Source organism: Oryx dammah, unplaced genomic scaffold (genome assembly GCF_014754425.2).
Source record: "Oryx dammah isolate SB20612 unplaced genomic scaffold, SCBI_Odam_1.1 HiC_scaffold_3, whole genome shotgun sequence".
Classification (NCBI taxonomy): Eukaryota; Metazoa; Chordata; class Mammalia; order Artiodactyla; family Bovidae; genus Oryx; species Oryx dammah.
Window position 1 is genome coordinate 6,253,552 of NW_024070187.1, and position 24,572 is coordinate 6,278,123.

Consider the following 24,572-nt stretch of genomic DNA (forward strand, 5'->3'; position numbering starts at 1 on the left):
TAGAAATCTTAAAATGTATATTTAATTTTCGGAGAAGGCAATGGCACCCCACTCCAGTACTCTTGCCTGGAAAATCCCATGGACGGAGGAGCCTGGTGGGTCGCAGTCCATGGGGTCACTAAGAGTCAGACACGACTGAACGACTTCACTTTCACTTTTCACTTTCATGCATTGGAGAAGGAAATGGCAACCCACTCCAGTGTTCTTGCCTGGAGAATGCCAGGGACGGGGGAGCCTCATGGGCTGCCGTGTATGGGGTCGCACAGAGTCGGACACGACCGAAGCGACTTAGCAGCAGCAGCAGCAAATTTTAAGCTAGTCAGTATGGTTGGTACATTATATTTTTTATATGCAATTCGATGAACTTAAGGCTCTACAGTAGTCATTGAGACACCTGAACAAGAATTAAATCATTTCTAATTTACCCAGTAATCACCTAACATAACAATACATGTCATATCTTTTGGCAAATACAAAACTAGATATAGTGAGTTAAAAAGGCAACTGAAAATCTTATCCCAATGTTTGAATTAAGTCTTTTTTAAAAAACAAGGAACAGCTTATTTTGTCAACAAAGTAGCTTCAGGAAAATGCAATCCATAAAATTTCCTTTTAAAAATTGCTCTCTTGTTCCACAGAGTTTAATTAGATTCTGTTTCATTATAATTTTATCTGAACTCTATATGCTGTGCACAGCCTTGTAAATGAGTCATAGCATAACTATTCCCACTTTGTAGCCAGTTCTCCAGAGAAGCGAAGGAGAAAAGAAACAACTGCCTTTTAAGGAAATCAAACCTGTTTCTAGAGATAAACCTCTGTCCATTTCTATTCGAACATATTCTCAGCAACCAAAAAATAGAACACTATAAAATACAGATCTAATTAGTGAGCCACCTGGCCAAATATATCTGTAGGTTTATTTAATGTTTCTCCTATGTTATAATCTATTACAGATAATCACATTACATAAACATGTACACCTGGCCACATGTGAAATGGTAAAAAATGAAAGGACATTTCTTTATGCAAACATTGAAACATCTGGTTGCAGTTCAGGATTATATTTTGGCTACTTTATTAAAGAAATTTGTTTTCAAAAGTAAAAAAGAAAACTTGACATTTCTAGGAAACTTGTAAAACATGGAATTTGTATTGCAAAGAATCTGAATAGAAAGCTAAAGGGGAAAGACTGTAAAACATAGGGCCACACAGTAAACACTGTTCAATTAACTCCCCTCTGGCTAGCTCTATAATTTGATGGTAAACGGATCACCTTAATTTGGACTTCTCTCTAACTCTGCTCATTCAATGAATTTGAAAAGTGAGAGAATATCAAATTTTAGTATACGGAGGCTTGAAATTTAGCTAGTTTTCCAAATATTTTGCAATTGTTTTATTCTCCTTACGTTAAACCAAAATATGCCTGCCACCAGTCTTTTTCTCACTGTCTTAGAAATAACTAGAAAAATGACTCCTGGCATAATCAAAATTTCTTTTAAATAAAGTACAAGTGATTGATTGATATTTATCCAGTACCACAAATTCGTTTTTACAGACTGAAATACTTTTAGTGTGGCTCCCTGGAAGTCATACATAAAAAGGAACATGCATATACATATATGTACATATGGCTACATAGTATAAAGCTAGGTTTCATTTACTTTCCTACTTCACTTATCCAAACAACAAAGCTACAGCTGAAGAATTCAAAAATTAAAAAACTTGATTCCTAGCTATTGTCACAACACCCTGATGCCATTATTAAGTCAGAAAATTGCAATGGCTGAATTCTAGAAATGTGAGATGGTGGCGGCAGATTGGGGGCAGGGGATTGCTTTTAACCAAGTCACTTTTAATCTCCAAGATGATTAAAACAAATTTTTTGAAAGTAGCTGAAATTTTCTGGAATTGAAAGAACACCATTATTTAAGAAAAATAAAAGGTTTATTGTAAAAAATAAATCTAGTAAAACATCTTGGAAAACACATTTTAAATAATAATTACTAAAACTCAGATCTTACAGAAAATATAGGTGTATATTTCTTAGACTTTAGTGTAATAAAAGATTTTTCTCACAAGACCCAAAAAATTACAAAAGAAGATAATTGATATGTTTGGCTATACTGAAATTGTTGTTCATCCAAAGAAACCTTAAATAACATGAAAAGGTTATAAACCTTCTGAGTTCATTTAGTATACATCCAACTGACAAGGTTTATTATATGAAGAATGGGTAAAGTTCTTATACTAATCAGTCATGAAGGACGCAAATAACATAAAAGAAAAATATTCTAAAGATATGAATAAGCAATTCACAGCAGAAAAAGCACATATTGCCAAAAAAACAAAAGAAGAGATATTTGAATTACCTGGTGGTCAGAGAAATACACATCAAGACCACAAGAGATAGTATTTTACTGCCAAAAGAATGGCAAAATTTAAAAAATCTGATCAAGTGTTGAAGAAGATGTGGAGGCACAGGGTTCCTTAGGCATTGCTGGTGGAATTGTAAATCATGTAACTATTTGAAAAATAGTTTTTCCTCCTAAGCTGATCATTTACAAACCTATGACCCAACAACGGTACTCCTGACTTTATAGCTAAAAGAAACCCTCATCCACTTGCAACAGGAGATGTTCTAGCAGCACTGCTCAGAGCAGCAAACACCCGGAGCAGCCCACATGTTCTTTGACGAGAAAATGACAGGTAAACTGTGAGATGTTCACACTGTGGAACATTACACGTCGGACACAACAAACGAACAGGCTGCAGCCGTAGGGATCCAGGCCAGTGACAAAACACTGAGCAAAACAAAGTCTCCAAAGACTAGATGCAGCATGACGCCCTTCTCATGAAGTCAAAAATAACTAAACTTAAAACATCTTTCTTTAGAATGCATAAATATTCAATTCTATCTCAGTCCCAAAGAAAGGCAATGCCAAAGAACGCCCAAACTACCGCACAACTGCACTCATCTCACACGCTAGTGAAGTAATGCTCAAAATTCTCCAAGCCAGGCTTCAACAGTATGTGAACCGTGAACTTCTAGATGCTCCAGCTGGTTTTAGAAAAGGCAGAGGAACCAGAGATCAAATTGCCAACATCTGCTGGATCATCAAAAAAGCAAGAGAGTTCCAGAAAAACATCTATTTCTGCTTTATTGACTACGCCAAAGCATTTGACTGTGTGGATCACCACAAAGTGTGGAAAATTCTGAGAGATGGGAATACCAGACCACCTGACCTGCCTCTTGAGAAACCTGTATGCAGGTCAGGAAGCAACAGTTAGAACTGGACATGGAACAACAGACTGGTTCCAAATAGGAAAAGGAGTACGACAAGGCTGTATATTGTCACCCTGCTTATTTAACTTATATGCAGAGTATATCATGAGAAACGCTGGACTGGAAGAAACACAAGCTGGAATCAAGATTACTGGGAGAAATATCAATAACCTCAGATATGCAGATGACACCACCCTTATGGCAGAAAGTGAAGAGGAACTAAAGAGCCTCTTGATGAAAGCGAAGGAGGAGAGTGAAAAAGTTGGCTTAAAGCTCAACATTCAGAAAACTAAGATCATGGCATCTGGTCCCATAACTTCATGGCAAATAGATGGGGAAACAATGAAAACTGTCAGGTTTTATTTTCCTGGGCTCCAAAATCACTGCAGATGGTGATTATACCCATGAAATTAAAGGACACTTATTCCTTGGAAGAAAAGTTATGACCAACCTAGACAGCATATTCAAAAGCAGAGACATTACTTTGCCAACAAAGGTCCGTCTAGTCAAAGCTATGATTTTTCCACTAGTCATGTATGGATGTGAGAGTTGGACTATAAAGAAAGCTGAAGAATTGATGAGCGCTGAAGAATTGATGCTTTTGAACTGTGGTGTTGGAGAAGACTCTTGAGAATCCCTTGGATTGCAAGGAGATCAAACCAGTCCATCCTAAAGGAGATCAGTCCTGAATATTCATTGGAAGGACTGATGCTGAAGCTGAAATTCCAATACTTTGGCCACCTGATGTGAAGAACTGACCCATTTGAAAAGACTCTGGGAAAGATTGAAGGCAGGAGGAGAAGGAGATGACAGAGAATGAGATGGTTGGATGGCATCACCAACTCAATGGAGTAAGCTCTGGGAGTTGTTGATGGACAGGGAGGCCTGACGTGCTGCAGTCCATGGGGTCGCAAATAACTGGACACGACTGAGCAACTGAACTGAACTGAAATATTCGATTAAACTATATAAAAACTATATAAACTATATAAAAAGAAAGGCAAGTAATAATAAATACAGAATTCAGGATGATGCTTACCCTGAGTCCGTAGAGGCAGGATAATATAGTGAGAGGTAAGGGCAGGTTATTTTCTTAGTTTTTGGTTGAGATCGCATGTACTTACGATATTGTTAAAAATAGCTCAAGAAATGTGCTATGCACTAAAGATTATAATTACTCCAATTCTGTGTTCATGTTGTCCAAATCATTCAAATAAATAATAATTCCCAGTCCCCAGCTTAGACACTTTTAGAAGGCACTGTTTTTTAGAACAAATAATAGCCTTATTTGTTTTTCTGTTCTTTTGTCAAAAATTTTTTACATCTAATATTTTCTATTAGTTAAGAATACTTCCAAATATCAAAATAAAATACCTAGCACTAAGTTCAATGGATTTAATCCTTCCCAAACAAGTCTAACTTTGCTATAAGAGTAATTACCTTGTATTTCTCTCTTTCTCCTAATATTCTAAAAAACACTTTCCTAACTGAAGGAGATCAACCCTAGGATTTCTTTGGAAGGAATGATGCTAAAGCTGAAACTCCAGTACTTTGGCCACCTCATGCGAAGAGTTGACTCATTGGAAAAGATTTTGATGCTGGGAGGGATTGGGGGCAGGAGGAGAAGGGGGCGACAGAGGATGAGATGGCTGGATGGTATCGCTGACTCGATGTTCACGAATCTGAGTGAACCCCAGGAGTTGGTGATGGACAGGGAGGCCTGGCGTGCTGCGATTCATGGGGTCGCAAAGAGTCGGACACGACTGAGCAACTGAACTGAACTGAACTGAACTGAAATCTCTTTTCTCTCAAATAGATGCCATCTTCACTCTTTCTGTTTTCTCACCCAAATCCTCTTATGTGTCAATGTATGGTCTTATCATCCTTTTCCCTAAACCCTGAAATATTTGTCACTGATAAGCAATTCCTTAAAATATTCTCCTTTCTTAACATACCAGAAATGCTTATGCTCTTTCTGTCTCTCTTGTGACCTCTTTTAACTTCTGGTTCTCTGTCCAAACTTTGTATACTGAACTTCTCCAAGATTCTGTCCTGTATCCTCTTTGCTTCTTGCTTCTTGTGTTTCAGCCATTTCCCCAGATAATCTCTAGTACTGGTAACTTTCCCGAGCCCAGACTCATACTCTTAACTCTTCATTACACAGCAACTTCTGGATGTCCAAATTCAGTTTATTTAGAATGAAATTTATTTTATTTTCTCCATAATTGCTTCTTTCCATAAATGCTACATCCATCCCTTTGTCTTCCAAGATAAAACCTCCAACTACAGTCCACTCTTCCCCTATTCTTGCCATCCACAGCTATATATTTCTAATTTATCTGTGTTTCTTCTTTTTCAGCCCCAGTGCCCTCAGCCTAGTCTAGAGTCTCATTATTTATTTGTCATTGGTGGGGGTGGTTTAGTTACTAAATCTGTCTGACTCTTGTGACCCCATGGACTGTAGCCCGCCACGCTCCTCTGTCCATGGGATTTCCTTGGCAAGAACACTGGGATGGGTTACTATTTCCTTCTCCAGGGATCTTCCCAAACCAGGGATCAAACTTAGGTCTCCTGCACTGCACACGGATTCTTCGCTGACTAAGCCACTGGAATATTCTAACCACCTCCTTCCTATTATTCTCCATCCTCCAAGCTCTACCTTTCAACCCATCTCCACATTACTGTCAGTCAGCTTTCTAAGCATGCTCTAGATCATGCCAGTCCCCTGTTTAAAAATCTTTAATGAGAATTTGAAACAAAGAGTTTATAACAAACAAGATGATGCATTTGAAAGGAAGAAGACAGTGACTTTTAATCCCTGGTTCTTCTCAGTTTCTCAGTTAATAAATTAAAGAGAGTCTGAAATTTGGTATCTTTTCACTCTTTCCATGATGGTGAGATGTCAAGACCTTCATTATAGCCTTTCTTACAAAGACTTGAGTCTGGACACAAATGCTTCATGCAAACCATAGAAAATGAATGTAAAATTTCAAATGTTATTATAGTGACCAGTGAACTTTTATGCGTACATAAAGGAAAGAACAATAAAAGAAAGAAGGCCAAAATATCAGACTGATAGTATCTGATTGAATTCTATCTAACACATACTTCATTGAGATTTATCCAGTGCTCATGAAAGAGGTCATTATAGCACTGAAACAGGACAATTTCTCAGAAGATACTAGCCTCTGCAGCTGCTTGCTGTTCATTCCCCACGCCACGCTCTTGCATGCTTTAGTGTGCGTGTGGAAGCTGTTCCCTAGGCCTGGAACGACTTTACCCACTTCAGGGTCCAGTTTGAATAGTGATTCCTCTGTATGGTTCCTTGATGCTACCATGCAGAATTAATTTATTCATGGTTTCTATTTTAGAATACATTATATATTCTTCTCTTTAAAACCTTGTCACCTTCTTAATAGTTATAAATCTGCCTCTTCCATGGAGGTTTGCCTTTCTTAAGAGCAAAGACGATGTCTCATTTATCCCAGAATTTAGCATATTTGTGGTATAACAAGACATATATTTTGTCTTTGTCGCTAATACCTGGCACAAAACTCCTTAAACCCCTGGAATTTCCTGAGTGAGGAGTGTCTTTCATTATTCATAAGGAATCTTTTTGAGCACACCTGAGTTTATATAATGAGGTGACTGAGAGCAGGACTCCTGGATACCCTCAGGATGAGGCTGGTCACTAGAAAGACCAAGCGATTAGGAAATTTCAGCCCCGCCCATTGACCTCTGGGAAGGGAATGAGGCAGGAGGTGCATATTAAGCTCTATAAAATCTTGAATAACAAGATTTGAACTTCTGGGTTGATGAGCATGACACTTGATGAGAAGGTGCTGAGCCCTCTATCCACAAGGAAGAGACGCTGCTACACTCAGGACTCTTCACGACTTTCTCCTACATACCTCTGCATCTGGCTGTTCATCTGTATCCTTCATAATATCTTTTATAATAAACTGGTTCAGTTCAGTCACTCAGTTGTGTCTGACTCTTTGTGACCCCATGGACTGCAGCACGCCAGGCTTCTCTGTCCATTACCAACTTCCACAGCTTACTCAAACTCATATCCATCAAGTTGGTGATGTCATCAAACCATCTCGTCATCTGTGGTCCCCTTCTCCTCCCTCCTTCAATCTTTTCCAGCATCATGGTCTTTTCAAATGAGTCAGTTCTTCGCATCAGGTGGCCAAAGTATTGGAGCTTCAGCTTCAGCATCAGTCCCTCCAATAAATATTCAGGACTAATCTCCTTTAGGATGGACTGGTTGGATCGTCTTGCAGTCCAAGGGACTCTCAAGAGTCTTCTCCAACACCACAGTTCAAAAGCATCAATTCTTTGGCACTCAGCTTTCTTTATAGTCCAACTCTCACATCCATACATGACTAGTGGAAAAACCATAGCTTTGACTAGATGAACCTTTGTCAGCAAAGTAATGTCTCTGCTTTTTAATATGCAGTCTAGGTTGGTTGGTCATAGCTTTTCTTCCAAGGAGCAAGCGTCTTTTAATTTCATGGCTGCAATCACCATCTGCAGTGATTTTGGAGCACAAAAAATTAAAGTCCCTCACTGTTTCCATTGTTTCCCTATCTATTTGCCATGAAGTGATGGGACCGGATGCCATGATCTTAAGTTTTCTGAATGTTGAGTTTTAAGCCTCATCTTTTACTTTCATCAAGAGGCTCTTTAGTTCTTCTTCGCTTTCTGCCATGAGGGTGGTGTCATCTGCATATCTGAGGTTATTGATATTTCTCCCGGCAATCTTGATCCCAGCTTGTGCTTCATCCAGTCCAGCGTTTCTCATGATGTACTCTGCATAGAAGTTAAATAAACAGGGTGACAATATACAGCCTTAACGTACTCCTTTCCCGATTTGGAAACAGTCTGTTGTTCTATGTCCAATTCTAACTGTTCCTTCTTGACCTGCATACAGATTTCTCAGGAGGCAGGTCGGGTGGTCTGGTATTCCCATCTCTTTAAGAATTTTCCAGTTTGCTGTGATCCACACAGTCAAAGGCTTTGGCATAGTCAATAAAGCAGAAAGAGATGTTTTTCCGGAACTCTCTTGCTTTTTCCATGATCAAGCAGATGTTGGAAATTTGATCTCTGGTTCCTCTGCCTTTTCTAAATCCAGCTTGAACATCTGGAAGTTCACGGTGCATGTATTGTTGAAGCCTGGTTTGGAAAATTTTGAGCATTACTTTACTAGCATGTGAGATGAGTGCAGTTGTGCAGTAGTTTGAACATTCTTTGGCACTGCCTTTCTTAGAGATTGACTTCCCTGGTGGCTCAGATGGTAAAGCGTCTGTCTACAATGTGAGAGACCTGGGTTCGATCCCTGGGTCGGGAAGATCCCCTGGAGAAGGAAATGGCAATCCACTCCAGTACTATTGCCTGGAAAATCCCATGGACAGAGGAGCCTGGTAGGCTGTAGTCCATGGGGTTGCAAACAGTTGGAGACGACTGAGCGACTTCCTTCCCTGTTCTTTGGGACTGTAGTGAAAACTGACTTCTTCCAGTCCTATGGCCACTGTGGAGTCTTCCAAGTTTGCTGGCATACTGAGTGCAGCACTTTCACAGCATCATCTTTTAGGATTTGAAGAAGCTCAACTGGAATTCCACCACTCCACCAGCTTTGTTCATAGTGTTGCTATCTAAGGTCCACTTGACTTCACATTACAGGATGTCTGGCTCTAGGTGAGTGTGAATGATCACACCATTGTGGTTATCTGGGTAGTGAAGATCTTTTTTGTATAGTTCTTCTGCATATTCTTGCCACCTCTTCTTAATATCTTCTGCTTCTGTTAGATCTATATCATGTCTGTCCTTTATTGTGCCCATCTTTGCATGAAAAGTTCCCTTGGTATCTCTAATTTTCTTGAAGAGATCTCTAGTCTTTCCCTTTCTATTCAGTTCAGTTCAGTTCAGTTCATTTGCTCAGTTGTGTCCGACTCTTTGCGACCCTATTGACTGCAGCACGCCAGGCCTCCCTGTCCATCACGAATTCCTGGAGTTTACCCAGACTCATGCCCATCAAGTCAGTGATGCCATCCAACCATCTCATCCTCTGTCATCCCCTTCTCCTCCTGCCCCCAAATCCCTCCCAGCATCAGGGTCTTTTCAAATGAGTTAGCTCTTTGCATCAGGTGGCCAAAGTACTGGAGTTTCAGCTTCAAAATCAGTCCTTCCAATGAATATCTAGACTGATCTCCTTTAGAATGGACTGGTTGGATCTCCTTGCAGTCCAAGAGACTCTCAGCAGTCTTCTCCAACACCCAGTTCAAAAGCATAATTATTTGGCACTCAACCTCTTTATAATCCAACTTTCACATCCATACATGGCTACTGGAAAAACCATAGCCTTGACTAGATGGACCTTTGTTGGCAAAATAATGTCTCTGCTTTTTAATATGCTGTCTAGGTTGGTCAACTATTTTAGTTTACAGACAGTATTTTGCTGGCAAAGGTCCATATAGTCAAAGCTATGGTTTTTCCAGTAGTCATCTACAGATGTGAGAGTTCGACCATAAAGAAAGCTGAGTGCCAAAGAATTGATGTTTTCTAACTGTGGTGCTAGAGAAGACTCTTGACAGTCCCTTGGACTACAGGAGATCAAATCAGTCAATCTGAAAGAAAGTCAACCCTGAATATTCATTGGAAGGACTGATCCTGAAGCTGAAGCTCCAATACGTCAGCCACATAATGCAAAGCACCAACTCACTGGAAAAGACTCTGATGCTGGGAAAGATTGAGGGCAGGAGGAAAAGAGGGTAACAGTGCATGAGATGGTTAGATGGCATCCTCAACTCAATGGACGAGTTTGAGCAAAGTCAGAGAGATAGTGAAGGACAGGGAAGCCTGGCGTGCTGCATTCCATGAGGTTGCAAAGAGTCAGACACGACTGAGCAACTAAAGAACAACGACAGATACTTTTTGGTTACAGATGACAACTTCTAGAAGGAGTCAGAGATAAGGACCCAGGCTGTGCTCTCTGTAAATCACAGATATGAGTGTGATCTCGGTGCCCCCAGGGACACTAATAATTGGAAGTTTGCTAGCTGCTCCACCATGCTGAGGGACCAGTTCACTCACATCCTTCAGCAGCAGCCTCCCCGAGGATGGATGTGGCCCATAATCCCTCCATGTCCACCCCGTCAACCACTCTTTCCAGAAGAACTCAGGACAAACTTGTCTTTCTCCTAGTAGTGCAGGGGTTCCTGTGTATGAAGCTGGAGAGCTGTAAAAACTTCAGGGGGTTAAACTGCACTGTCTCCAGGCCTGGCCATCCCCGACTATGTATGAGAAGAGAGGGTAGAGCACACCTCTCCACAGCACTTGTCACACATCGACCCGATCATCCCATCCTCTGTCGTTCCTTCTACTCTTGCCCTCAATCTTTCCCAGCATCAGGGTCTTTTCGAATGACTCGGCTCTTCCCATCAGGAGACCAGAGTATTGGAGCTTCAGCTTCAGGACCAGTCCTTCATAAAAACTAAATACAAGTTTTGCAATACAGTTTATAAATTAAACATCCCTCCAACAAAAAAATTCTAAAACCTAAATTTCAATGAGGTGTTTCTGAAAAGAAAGGCTTCTCTTAAACCTACCCTAGCACTTTAAGAAAACAATACTAAAATGATATTTGTAACAATACTTTTATAATATGGCTTTATCATGTATAAAACCTACTTTCACATATCTTTCAAAGATATATTATTTCTTTATAGTAAGTTTTTAAAATCTGATTTATCTGACAATGACATCTTTATAATTACATGGAAAGCTGCAAACCCTCATTCCCTAGGCACTAACACCCTCTTGTCCATTACTTTTAAACACTGATCATCTTTATGCAAAATTTTTATCCTGAAACAATCTAGAAATTTAATAGAACTGGAATGTGGGAATTTTTCTCCTCTCGATTTTAAGACATTTTAGAAATTACCAATCACTATCAATACTTTTAAGTGTAAGTACTTTCACTTTGAAGTGAAAGTATGTTACCTAGATTGTATGACCTTGACATTTACATATTTATCTGCCAAAAGGAATTGTACTGACTAGCATACTAATAAGTGACATGTACATGATAAGAAATTTTCTCCTTATATATAATAGTTGACCCCAAATTAACTCAGATAGTCTTCATTTTCACCAAAAAAATATATAGCATATTCTCAGAGTAGTAATCTTACTTTTAAGGATTAATTCAATAGAAATGATCAGATAAGTACACAAACATATTTTATATGTAAGTATCCATTTGAGTGCTATTTATAATAGTGGAAAATTATAACTAACTTATATGTTCAGTAGGGGATGAGTTACAGAAATTATGGTCAACATGTAACACTATGCAGTTACTAAAAAGATGATGTAAATCGGGACTCACTGACACAGAAAGATGTTCATGTTGTGTGTTTAATAAGAGAATACATTTAGTACCATTTCATTTACATGGAATTGAATGTAGGTGTGATTGTAAGTTGGCATGTGTGAAGAGAGGGAGGGAACTAAGGAGAATATCACCAAAACGTTAATATTGTGCTATTTCTGGGTAGTATAATTTTTACTTTATTTTTATCCTTTTCTGTAATATTTGAATATTTTAACAATGACAATGTGTCATTTTTATAACCTAAAAATAAAAGCCATTTTCAGTTCTAGCTATTTTAATTTTTTTTTAATATAGAGTTTAATCCATTTGTGGGGTGGAACTATGATTGGATTCAAAATACTGCACTTTGAGATGTGGAAGTAAACTAATCAAGGCCAGGTTTACCAAGGACTGTCTCTTGTTTTTCTTTGACACAGTTTACCCAAATGAGAGGGGTTTAAAGAATAGATGAAGAGTATCAAACACATTCCCTCTTCTCCATCAAATTAGAATTCATCATAGAAGTCCAGCAATGTCAGAATGTGTGGTTTTACTCTGTGAGATAATCTATACCCACTCTCTACCTGGAGTTTCTAGTAGGATAAGAAAAACAAACTTAAAGGCTCTTAATTATGTCAGATCCAGAGTTTGAAAAAAGAAATTCGATTTATAAAAACACCAGTTCTATTTAAATCCATGAATTCTTAGTGATACTTTTTAAATAGTTGATTACATTCATGTATGATAGTGAACTGCCTTTTTATTTAGAAAAGTAATATAGAAAGGGAAAGAATAAAGCATTTATTTAAAAAATCATTAGAAAATGCTGAATTCAGTAGTAACTCACTGCAATACAATTTTCATTATTAAAAAAGTAAAATATAGCAAAAAAGCACATTAAATCAATGTCATTTGAGATTTTTGCTTATTTATTTATAACACATATATGCTACAAATTATGATTTGGTGAAATGAGACTAAAAGTCCCATAGAAATGCCATATAACGAATTGCCTTTTTGCATGTTAACAGAGGAAATATGATCATTCATGGGTGTTTTCATTCATCTATTATCTTCTTGATTTAAAGTAGAATCTAGCTATAAGGCACTTTATGTGTTCTATCAATAAGTCTTTCCCTTTATAAGTAGAGAAATGGGGAGTCAGAGAGTTTTAGTTGAGGTAGCAGACTAAACTCAAATTAGACCAGTGCCTAAAATTCAGGTCTCCTGGTTTCCATTCAGTCAATGGTCTTTTCACTGAACCTCTTAAATTGGCATCTGTTTACTAGATAATATCAAATCAATAGGAACACACACACTTACAAAGCATATATATCACTCTTATAATCACTCTTTAAACAAACTGCTCATTTAAAAAAACACCAGATAAAGCTTCAGCAAAATCAGGCTTTCCAGTAGTTCCTACCTCACACTACAGAATAGAAAATACACATCTACTCATTCATCCATTTATTCAACAACGTTTCAGTAAGTACATGGCTGATTTAAGTCCCTCGTTACACATGTATGTATGTTATCTACATTAAAGAGCCCTGTTTTAGGAGATACAAGAGCTAGGCTCCTGCCTTCAAAGAGCAAAGGTGACAATATAAGCATGGAAAATGCAAATTTTTAAACCAAAGATACCAGTGAGCAAAAGGCCTCTTTATCACAGCCATTAGCTCTATCAGAATAGTAATATTTGCTTGTTAAGTACAAAATAAGAAGACATACTGTGATCTGAAGCCACCCTTTGCTACCTTGGCTCCAGGACCCTGGGGTCTGAGTAAGAGCGGTGGTTTGATAGTAATGTGAATACTTCTAAAGGAAGAGTGCCCTTGTTTCATGCTGTGCTAACCTGCCACCACAGACCCCTTCTGGCTGCCCTTTACCCTCTTTAATCCTGCAGCAGAATCGTCTCCTGGCTCCCACTTGCCTTTGATACAGATTCTGAACTTCAATTCATTTACCTTTATCGTTCAAAACATTTATCCTTAAAGCTTCTGACAAAACTCATGAACTTCCTCAAACAATATGTCCTTGTTTTCGACTGAAAGTGATTTTATCCCTTACTAAATGAAAAAGAATCATTATTAATCAGGTAAAAAATAATAGTCTTTATTGCATACCTTTTATGGACTGGGAGAATTAAATACAGAGAAACATTCCATTGCAGAAAAGATCAAGGTCAAAGTCACAGAGACCTGGGAGAAGAATAAACATGTCATGTTCAGGAGAAAATGAGAACCGCCTCCCAGGAAGAAGCAAGCTGCTCAGACCAGAGACAATGATTGGAGGCAAAGGGCCTAAAACCTCGAAAAGGAGTTTCTCGGAGTGAAGGACTGGACCATGGAAACACACTCCTGGAAAGTAATTCTCCACCCTACTTCATACTAGTTCAGCTCTGGATTGAAAAATCCAGCATACTGTTACCTTTCCATGAAAATCAATTAAGGAAGAGAGACTTATATACAGCTTTCTCTTTTGTGCTCTCTCTCTGTCTCTTTCTCTCTCTTTCACACACACACACACACACACACACACACGAAATTATTCCTTTTTCTTGTGCAGATAGGCAATATCAGATTTGGTGTCTTAATTTGCTTAGGAAGCTACAGGGGGAAAGAGAGGCATAAAAAGAACTAGATAAAGAATGAGAAGAGAATGGGGGCCGTGAAGACAGAGAAGGAGGAATTTTCCTTCTCAGATAAGAAAAAGAAGCTGAGGGCAAGAGTAGCTGACGGTAATGAAGAACAGAATGGAATAACTATCTTAATGGGTCCTTAATTGAATTCATGTCTACCCTCAGCCCAGTGCCTGCAGCTGAAGGAAGCCCTTGGTAACTCACTCAACATGAAGCCGCGTGGCCATTTTGGCTCAGAGGAAGCAGACAATGACGGGCTTCCTCTCTCAGATTGCAGCTCTGCCTCAGGATGAAACTGTTCTGATCAACATTTCCCCATCTGGCAGGCAGGCGGCCAAAAGATTGGAGCCCTGAAAATGGATCACTGCGTTTTGACTCTCTGCAGCAGCCAATACATGTAATATAATATTTACACAATTCAACCTAATATCAGTCATGCTGAGCACCATCCAGTGGAAAATGTTATGCTTTTCATGAAAGAAACAAAAATAAAGGTGACTGTTACGGTAGTATCTGACTCCCAAAGCCTAAGCTTTTCACAAACTATTTTTCATTTTAGCTTCATCTTGTCTGATGAAAATAACTCTCCACTGTTTGAAAAACACCAAGAGTTTAACTATTATCACTTACTTAGAAAAAGCAGCCTTATATAGTAATAACGTCTTCTAATTTAGCAGACAAAGGTTGTGGAGGTGGAGGCTGGGGAGGGATTGAAAGGCTCATTAGCCTTCCCCTAAAGGCCCTGGCACAGAGTTTTCCTGACTATTCAGAGATCAGCGTCCTATATTTACTTACCAGGGAACAATTTATTTTTCTTTTATATTTTCAAAGCACTTGAAATGATTCCTTCTCCTCGTGATAGTTTCCATATGCTGCTTCCAGTGAAAGGGCAGTGGCTTACTCAGTGAGCATAAGGCCACATTCTGAAACCACTACAAGCCATCTCACAGGGAGAGACCCCCGAGGACCACAGAAGCCCCTTCTTAGGACACTGGGATCTGGATCTCAAAAAGTATTGCATGGAAGACAGCAGATAACCCTTCAATTTTATAGAGGTTGGTTAAATAAAACTGGGATAACCACAGATGTGGGAGTAGTAATTTTTTAAAACACTTGAATGTTTCCTGTGTGTTAAGTAATTTGCATATGCGATTTCTAACCCTGAAAACAATCCTCAGAGCTAACACTATCTCCATTTGATAAATGAGAAAACAGAGGCACAGGGACTAAAATGATTGAAAGAGTCAGAGTTGACTTACTCTAAACGGAGCTAAACAGCACTATAAGTGACAATTCTTCATGGCTTGAGGTACTTTCCTTTTAAAAATCTGTACTCAGGAGAAATTAACACAACATTGTAAATCAACTATAGTCCAATAAAAAAAAAGTGTACTATTTTTAAGTGGGATAATCATTTATTTGACCTTGTAAAACATATAACTTAAGGATTTACTGCCTCAAGCTGAGTAAACTACATAAGAAAGAAATCTTGATTCATAATTGATAGCTGCATACATTTTGTGAAATGTTGCATTTTATTAAAATGGAAAATTTTCCCTGGGTAAAATAATCATCAAAAATAGTTTATTTAGCTTTTGTGCTCTTAACTTTCATTAGGTATCTGGAGAAAAGGGACTGGACTGCTTTTCTTAATTTCTGAAAAAAAAAATAAATTTGTGTAGAAGACAGTTTGTTGTTGTTCTTTAGTCACTAAGTTGCAGACTCTTTGTGACCCCACAGACTATAGCCTGCCAGGCTCTGCTGTCCAAGAGATTTCCTAGGCAAGAATACTGAAATGGGTTGCCATTTCCTTCTCCAGGGATGGAATCCAGGTCTCCCGCATCGCAGGTGGATTCTTTACCACAGAGGCACTAGGGAAGCCCAGAAGACAGTTACTTCCTCCTCTAATTAGAATTATAATAACAATGATAGACTCCTTTACTGCATGATTACTATGTATCAAATATGGTCTTAACATAGAATGTTTCAAAATTATCACAAGACATATTGTTAACTGATTGCTTGGCTCTCCAGATGCCTCACCTGTAACACTGGTGACTTTTTTTTTTTTTTTCTGTAAAAACAGAAATTCCATTCCATAGTAGGCCATTTTACAGATGAGGAAACCGGCTCAGAAAAATCTGTTTAAAGCTATACAGTAAGTGGTAGCCAACATTAAAATGCTTTCATCTTTTCAGTGGGTCAGTTTCCAAATAACATCTAAATAAAATCATCTCTTTTTTGAGGAAGAAATGAAATAAAGATAAATTAGAAAATATAGTAAAACTATTTGCTCTGGGTCTGACATTGATGTCAAAATAAATAGAATCTATACATCAAATGCTCTTTAACGCTTCTTAAATTCTTCTTATCTCATTGGGAGAATCAATTTCAGAGGAAGAAAAAGATTAATAAAATGTTTAACCAGAAATATACCATGTTCATGGATTGGAAGAATCAATATAGTGAAAATGAGTATACTACACAATCTATAGATTCAATGCAATCCTTATCAAGCTACCAGCAGTATTTTTCACAGAGCTAGAACAAATAATTTCACAATTTGTACTGAAATACAAAAAACCTCAAATAGCCAAAGCAATCTTGAGAAAGAAGAATGGAACTGGAGGAATCAACTTGCCTGACTTCAGGCTCTACTACAAAGCCACAGTCATCAAGACAGTATGGTACTGGCACAAAGACAGAAATATACATCAATGGAACAAAATAGAAAGCCCAGAGATAAATCCACACACATATGGACACCTTATCTTTGACAAAGGAGGCTAGAATATACAATGGAGTAAAGACAATCTCTTTAACAAGTGGTGCTGGGAAAACTGGTCAACCACTTGTACAAGAATGAAACTAGAACACTTTCCAACACCATACACAAAAATAAACTCAAAATGGATTAAAGATCTAAATGTAAGACCAGAAACTATTAAACTCCTAGAGGAGAACATAGGCAAAACACTCTTCGACATACATCACAGCAGGATCCTCTATGACCCACCTCCCAGAACACTGGAAATAAAAGCAAAAATAAACAAATGGGACCTAATTAAAATTAAAAGCTTCTGCACAACAAAGGAAACTATAAGTAAGGTGAAAAGACAGCCTTCAGAATGGGATAAAATAATAGCAAATGAAGCAACTGACAAACAACTAATCTCAAAACTATACAAGCAACTCCTGCAGCTCAATTCCAGAAAAATAAACGACCCAATCAAAAAATGGGCCAGAGAACTAAATAGACAGTTCTCCAAAGAAGACATACAGATGGCTAACAAACACATGAAAAGATGCTCAACATCACTCATTATCAGAGAAATGCAAATCAAAACCAAAATGAGGTACCACTTCACACCAGTCAGAATGGCTGCGATCCAAAAGTCTACAAGCAATAAATGCTGGAGAGGGTGTGGAGAAAAGGGAAGCCTCTTACACTGTTGGTGGGAATGCAAACTAGTACAGCCACTATGGAGAACAGTGTGGAGATGCCTTCAAAAACTGGAAATAGAACTGCCTTATGACCCAGCAATCCCACTACTGGGCATACACACCGAGGAAACCAGAATTGAAAGAGACATGTGTACCCTAATGTTCCTAGCAGCACTATTTATAATAGCCAGGACGTGGGAGCAACCTAGATGTCCATCAGCAGATGAATGGATAAGAAAGCAGTGGTACATATACACAATGGAGTATCACTCAGCCATTAAAAAGAATACATTTGAATCAGTTCTAATGAAGTGGATGAAACCGGAGCTGATTATACAGAGTGAAGTAAGCCAGAAAGAAAAACACCAATACAGTATACTAACGCATATATATGGAATTTAGAAAGATGGTAACGATAACCCTGTATGTGAGACAGCAAAAGAGACACAGATGTATCGAACAGTTTTTTGGACTCTGTGGGAGAGGGCGAGGGTGGGATGATTTGGGAGAATGGCTTTGAAACATGTATAATATCCTATAAGAAATGAATCGCCAGTCTAGGTTTGATGCAGGATACAGGATGCTTGGGGCTGGTGCACTGGGATGACCCAGAGGGATGTTATGGGGAGGGAGGTGGGAGGGGGGTTCAGGAACGTGTACACCCATGGCAGATTCATGTTGATGTATGGTAAAATCAACACAATATTGTAAAGTAAAGAAAAAATAAATAATAAAATAAAAAATAAATAAAATGTTTAACCAAACATCTACATAAGAGGTGGTAGTAATTATTCATTTAAATAAAGTTTTCTAAAGAATGGCCAGTAGGCTTCTACATTATAAAAAGCTGACATGGATGAAAAGGAAATAGGAAGATGATAGCTTAGAGTTGTTCTCTGGGACCAATGTGTTAATCATTTAACGCTGGGGAAATAACCACATGGTCTGCGTTCCCAGGAGAGAGAGTTTTTTGCTTTTATCACTGTGAAAGACTGGACTTCTTACAGCCATTTCTCATGGAAATGGTGTCAGTTGCAACTGGCATCTTCCCAGTTCCTTGAGTATGCCAAGCGGGCTTCAGTCCTAGAGCCTTGCCCTTGCACTGCCCTGTGCCTGGAAGGCTCCCCCCACTTATCTGCCAAGCCAACTAGAACTCCCATGTACATTTATTTTCAACTACAAAATGAAAAGGAGCTCTAATGTTTGGAAAGTTGAAAGTTTGAAAATGTTACTCGCTCAGTACTGTCCGACTCTTTGCAATGCCATGAACTACCGCCAGCCAGGCTCCTCTGTCCATGGAATTCTCCAGGCAAGAATACTTGAGTGGGTTGCCATTCCCTTCTCCAGGGGATCTTCCCAACCTAGGGTTCAAACCGGAGCCTCCTGCACTGCAGGCAGATTCTTTACTCTCATGGATTGACACCAGTACCCTGTGTCCAGTCTGGTCCAGACAGTTAGGAATTTCATACAGTACTTGAGGTGACCCCACTGAATAGGTTTACCTCCTAGCATGGCAGAGGGGAAAGAGGCTTCCTCATATGTTCCTTCTTTTGCAGTATGTTTTATGGTGCTTGATTAAACAAATTTCCATGTTATTATCTATCAAGGTTTAACTCTCACAAAATGACACGTTTTAAAATATTCTTGACAGGCAACTATTGATGAAAAATCAATAGTTTTTCACTTACATTTCAGGCACAAGAGAAAAAGAGTTGACCCTCCTCTATATTCCTTCAGAAACTCTTCATTAGCCATGGAGCGAGATTAAACACAATTACTATTTAATCATATGTGACAGGTAGGTAAAATATTCAGAATTACTAAGAACATTAGTTAGAATATGGATTTATATCCACTGTTGTTAGAGAGGAACTTTGTCTTATTGTGTTCTATGATATTAGTTAGTGTGAAGTAGTCAAGACTAAGAAGATATGCAATAACTAAGCATCAGAAACTTCCAAATTTGTTTTTTCAACAATGGCTGAAGTCAGGCAGTACTCTGTTTAAAACATGACAGAATTAAACCAAATCATAATGTTTAGAAAGCTCCTCATGGATGCATTTTAAAATTGTTAAAAATAATACAATATGGGCAACAAACCAAGATGTATTTTTTATCAGTAAATATTGTTGAAGACGTAAAGAAAAAAGAACTAGAAAATTGGTAGAAATAATATTAGAACAAACTATATGGTGGAGGAGTTTTGCTGTAAAGTTAGACAAAAGAACATGTTTTCTGGCATGTCCTGGACTATTTTCTTGATTCTGTTTCAATACTGAAATAGATGAACTACTTTGGAAAGCCAATAAGGAAGAGTACTGGAGATAAGTTCTCAAAATAAATGAATTCTTTAATTAAAAAAAAATCAGTGTTTTATGGGAAAAAATGTAAATAAGGCCACTAATGAAGTACCAGCTTTAACAGGGATTAACAAAGACAAAATTCTTGGAGAGGTTCATGAAATGCCTCATATAAAATTCATTCAGTGCATTATTTTTAGGCAAGTTAAATTGAAGAGAAAAGCAAAATGAAAAGAAGGGCAAAAGAGGTGTAGGATGTCATCAATATGGCTGATTTTATAAGAACTCACACTTAATACATACTGGTGTCTATAAAACATGTTGCAGTGATATAGAGAGTCCCGGCGGCCGTTCAGAGCCTGTGCTTTGGCATCTCACTGGCCTCCATCCTGGATGCCTGAACCTACTCTACCACCTTACGTTACTCACCTAACTTCTCTAAGGTTCAGTTTTCTCATCTGTTTTGTTTTGTTTAAAAAAAAAGGATAGTTAAAGCTATCGTGAGTGATATAATATATAAAGCACTTAAATCTACGGAAGATTTTTTTTAAACGTTATGGTTATTTTGATGACTATGATGGGAAGACTTTGAAGTATTTTAAGCAGTGGTATAGCAGGTGATTTAGAAAAGTCTCTCCGGCAGCTTACTATAGCATGAACCTGAGGACTGTGAAACCCTAAGCAGAGAGACAGTTAAAACGCCCAGCTAGTCATCTAAGAAACAGCTGGAGAGGGCCTGAGCTGAAGGAGCAGGAAGTGAGTGAGCTGTGGAGGAGGTAAAGTCAGAACTCAGTTCCCACCGCAATGAGTCCTAAACTATATGGTAAAATTCTCAAGCATGGTCTTACTGCTAGAAATTTTTTGCTTCAAAATAAAGTAGCATGGGAATTCCCTGATGGTCCAGCGGTTAGGACTTGGTGCTTTCACTGCCATGGTCCCAGGTTCAATCCTTGGTCGGGGAACTAAGATTCTACAAGCTGCTTGGTGCAGCCAGAAACAAAAATAAAGGAGCAAGTCATATTTGTTAAGAAGACATGGGAAATCTGATCAGAAAAAAAAATTTAATCTGTTCTTCAGAAGACAGAATTATGAAAGTTTCTAGTCTATTTCTATTTCATTTCCTAAATTATTTGTTCCAGAAATAAAAGCTACAAATAAAATGACCTGACACTAATTTAAATTATAATATACTTAATGTCAGAACAGAAGAAGTAAGTTTGGTTTACGGGACCACAACAATCTTTCCACCGTGGTCTGTTTAGGTCCTTCATTCTGTCTTAATCAGCTGTTCAAGCTACACTTAACCCAAAAGTATCATGTGTAGAAGATTAGAAGACTGGGTGAACCCAGGTCTGGCTCTACTACTTATAATACCTGAGGATGTCACTTAACCACTTTCTGCCTCTGAAATGGGATCTTAAATGGGGTAACCTCATTGAGTTCTCTCCTTATATTTAAAAGGTGATTAAAGAAGTGACCAGCAACCCATAAGTATCAATATGAGTTTCTTAAAATTATCTCCAGAAGGTACTGTTAAAGGCAATAAGATGTTTGGAAGAAAATGGTACTCTGACCATTATTATAGATTTCTTCTGGAAAAAATAATGCATCCTAAAAAGATGAAATTCAAGCCATGTAAGTTTTGATAAAGGAAGCATGGGGCTTCCTTGGTAGCTCTGCTGGTAAAGAATCCACCTGCAATGTAGGAGACTCCGCTTTGATTACTGGGTCAGGAACATCCCCTGGAGAAGGCAATGGCAACCCACTCCAGTATTCGTGCCCAGAAAATTCCAGGGATAGAGGGGGCTGGCAGGCTGCAGTCCATGGGGTCAAAAAGAGTCAGACACAACTGAGCGACTCACACTTTAGACTGAACAACTCACACTTTATAGACTAAGTGGGATCAGATAGAAGATAAGTGCATAGTTCAGTTCAGGAAAATTCATCCACAACATTGTTTTATCTTTGTAGCACCTACACTACTTCCAAAGTGGAAAAGCTAGTCTTGGGTGAGTAAGATTATGAAAACCAAAACCCAATGGATAGGAAAACTATTTGTTACATAATCAAACAACACATCTTGCATTTATAATGTTTTGAATAGCAAATCCACCACATTTTTTAGTACTTTATCTGAAACACACCATATTTATATACCAGTTAAGGATAACTACAGCCAGACCATCATAACACCAAACTGCATCTACTATGGCTGATGCTCTGCCACATGCCATTGGAGTTCACAAAGACTTTGAAGACACAGTTTGTTGACAATGTGGCCATCTCTGCTTTTTAATAATAAGAAAAGAATGGTAAATAATTCAGATAAATAAAGTGCCTAAGGTAATTCAATACTATAAATATGTTCTCACTGAGATGGTCAAACAATGAAATATCCCCCAAAGATCTAACATCATTTCTGTTTCTCAGATGAGCTTTTAACTTCATGAAGTTGCTTATTCTTTCAGATTGTTTAATGAAGATGACACATGCATTCTCCATTTCCTTTTACGAAAACCTCATGGCATTTGGTTTCTTCATGAATCTGTTAGAACAGACACAATAAACACTGGAGGCCATATATTTTTCAGGTTTATTTACAAGTAAGCCAGTTCCCTTTCCAGTCTTGTCTCTCATTGCACGTTAGCTCAGAGATGCATTTCCTGTAATCCTTGTCTTCAGGCCCAATAAAAGAAGAAATCATTACAAATGGTTTTAAAGATCAAATCTTAGATAGGTGACATTCTATTTGATACAATTCTGTATTGAAGTCACTGCAATTTTCAGCATTACTAAATGATAGACTGTTCTTTAACAACTGGACTGCCAAGGAAGTCCCAATTGGTGATAAGTTTCCAAGCTAACATACATCAAGTACGTGTGATTGATAATATGAACCTGAGTTATGGAATCGATGTTTTTGAAGAGTGTCTTTCATTTGGTTTTAAACATGAAACTATTTTATTTCTTCCAGTAACTGTTTTCAAATACCATAAAGCCAAATCCCTCCCTTAATAATTCTTTGGTCAGATCCCATGCCTTTTTGGTGGCTTTTGGTTATTAAAACAGTCTAGTCCAAATACAGCTTTGATTTAACATCTATCTCTAAGCTCTCTCCCTAAGCACGGTAGCTGGCTCCTGGCTCCAGGGCTTGGCAAGAGGCAGGGAGTGTTTTCTGCTCTCTACCAACTTCCCTCCTACTCCTCCCAGGTTGAAGGCAGGAAGGAAGACTGAAGCAGGAGGGGGAAGGTAGATCTATTTATTCACAAGTGAACGTTGTAGCATTTCTCTTTGTGGGTTTTTGTACTTCTTTGGTTAATGTCCAGTGGCCATCACTGTCCTTTCTGCAGCTGGTGTCCAAATGCTGGGACACTTGTGTGCTTTCTTCTAGGAGCCGGGAGGCTTTCACCCTGCATGGTGTCCTAACAGAAGAAACAGGGCTCCCGACCAACACTTCTCTGTCCCTTCCAAGGCCCAAGTAGTTCCTCAAAATGCCAGCCTGCTTCTGCAGGCCCTGGCTAAGAGTTTGGCCTTTCTAGGTAGGCCAAGCAAGATGGCTCAAGTCCCACCAATGCCTTTCTGCGACAGTCATTCATCCAGAGGAAATGGAAGAATTCATCCAGAGGAATGAAAGTTCCTACTAGTCCATTCATTCTCGCTCTATCTCTGTCTCTTCTTCTCTCTCCTTTTCATCTTTCTCCAGTTTTACTTCCCTACCTGCCTCTCCCTACCTCCATCCCACTGTTCATACAGGCACTAGGCAGGCCACCAACTGCAATGACAAAGAAGACAGCCTATCAAGGATGCACCTGGAACAGTTCCTGGCACAGGATAAATGTGAGCTCCATATGGACTCTGTCTAGATAATGGCAAAGTTCATGCACAGTCACGGTCATTATTTTATCTCACTGTCTTTCAACAGTGATCTGTCTTAAAACACGCAAGTCCAAAATAAAAATTTTATGTAACATCTGCTTAATAGATCTAGCTAGAGTGCATGGATTTCTATAAGTATAGATGTTTTTAAAATTTCTTGAAAGTGCTCAAAACATCAATAAAAATTCAGTGATCAGTCATATTTACTAATAAAGATATCCCTAGCTTTCCATATGTAGTAAGGAGGATTTATCCCAAAAGGTACATATTCAAACATCAAATATTTCTTATTTTTCCCTTTCGAAATCACTGTGTTTCTTGCATTTATTCTGTTTGAAGCATTTTGATATCTCATTGATGGCACTAAGGGATATGAATTATGTATTTGAATGTGCTTTGACTAAATACTTTATATTCAGACATTTAAAAAGAGGATATACAATAATAGCTAAGAATCATTAACTCCAACTCAATCTCATAAAATGGATGATTGTAATCTGTCATCTAAATTTTAATGGTTATTTAAAACTCTGAATTAAAATTCATTTCAATAAGTACCATAGTGGTCTATACTTTTGAAGAAAGCTTCCATTTCTAAACATTAAAACTCATGAAGAATAAACAGTCTAAACATTTTTTGTTCT

The 24,572-nt window shown here is 38.3% G+C and overlaps 1 protein-coding gene and 1 non-coding gene across 4 annotated transcripts in view; one reads left to right on the top strand and one right to left on the bottom strand.

The window, feature by feature from the left end:
- The window catches only part of SYNPO2 (synaptopodin 2), a 206,697-nt gene that overhangs the window by 178,143 nt on the left and 3,982 nt on the right, over positions 1-24,572 (bottom strand). The window lies entirely within an intron of this gene.
- On the top strand, positions 20,942-21,014 carry TRNAE-UUC. The gene has a single exon. It is a non-coding gene; the product is annotated as a tRNA-Glu (tRNA).